A 1,291-nucleotide genomic window follows, 5' to 3' on the forward strand; every position below is an offset into this window, starting at 1 on the left:
GGGGGGGGGTATTTTAGCCTGGCTCCGACTGGACACTCGGCTTTTGTCTTACTTAACTATCTCTAGTGTTTGTCTGGGCCATGGGTCGAGCTGAGTCATATTATTATCGTCACAGACTGCCCCTTGTCCCGAGCTCGCGATTGTCTTTACACGACACGACTGTCGCTTTTTTTGCAGAGTTTGATCTGGAGGCAGATCTCGATTCTACTAAGTCTAGATTTTCGTTCTTATCAAGGTTCTCGTTGGCAATGGAGGGCGCAAAAATAAATGAACTAGGAATTTTAAAAAAAATGTTTCCACTTAAAACTCTCCTCATTCAACTGCAAAGGCATTCTCTCAAAGACGCACGACTCTCACTCTCTCTCTCTCCCTCTCTCTGACTCTCTCTCTCTCTCTCTCTCTCTCTCTTTCTCTTTCTCTTTGTCTCTGTCTGTCTGTCTGTCTGTCTGTCTGTCTGTCTGTCTGCCTGTCTGTCTCTATCTCTCTCTCTCTCTGAACTCTCTCTCTCTCTCTCTCTCTCTCTCTCTCTCACACACACACACACACACACAAACATACACACACACACACACACGCATACACACGCACACACACAACTGTCATACAAACACACTCACACACGTGCGCTCGCACTTTACATCCCACGCTGGGCTTACAATATCTCCTGCATTAATTCACAAATAAGCTTAGTTGCGAGCGCCGTAAAACCCTACTTCTATAAAACTAACAAAACACATTTAATAAGCTTTTTTATACATATTCAACTTGAAAATAAAATAAGGCAAACAAATAAAACTCTTTTCCTATCATGTATTTATAGTTTTTGTTCGTAAAACCATACACATGACGAAAGCGCCGTCGAGATAGCCTTTTTGGCTGGACAAGAATTTGACCTAAATCTCTGCAGATAACGAGCATTTACTGTGTATACTTACGGGCTCAGAGATAGCATTGTTGTGAAAGGGGAACGAATCTTTGCACACACACGAGATTACTTTTCTTGTTATCACTTGCACTCAGTGAGGAAATAGTTTGCTTTACAGTTCTACAGTTCGAATGCATCTCTAAGATGTGTTTGAATTTCTTATGCTTGGACTTGGGAGATCTTCTGATTACAAAAAGGGGGATTTAGAGAACAGTAATCTTACTTATTAATATTATTATTATTGTCACAGTCGCACCCCTATCCTATCAGTACATTTTGTAACTTGTGTGTCTTGTAGAGTGTTGTACCCCATCCCCAACAACACATAGGCCTACACACACACGCGCACACACACACACACACACA

At 41.9% G+C, this 1,291-nt stretch overlaps 1 protein-coding gene across 1 annotated transcript in view; it reads left to right on the plus strand.

The window, feature by feature from the left end:
- Positions 1-1,291, plus strand: part of LOC101858591 (kinesin-like protein KIF21A) — a gene marked incomplete at its 3' end in the record, with an annotated part of 24,557 nt that overhangs the window by 1,158 nt on the left and 22,108 nt on the right.

Source organism: Aplysia californica, unplaced genomic scaffold (genome assembly GCF_000002075.1).
Source record: "Aplysia californica isolate F4 #8 unplaced genomic scaffold, AplCal3.0 scaffold01166, whole genome shotgun sequence".
Classification (NCBI taxonomy): domain Eukaryota; kingdom Metazoa; phylum Mollusca; class Gastropoda; order Aplysiida; family Aplysiidae; genus Aplysia; species Aplysia californica.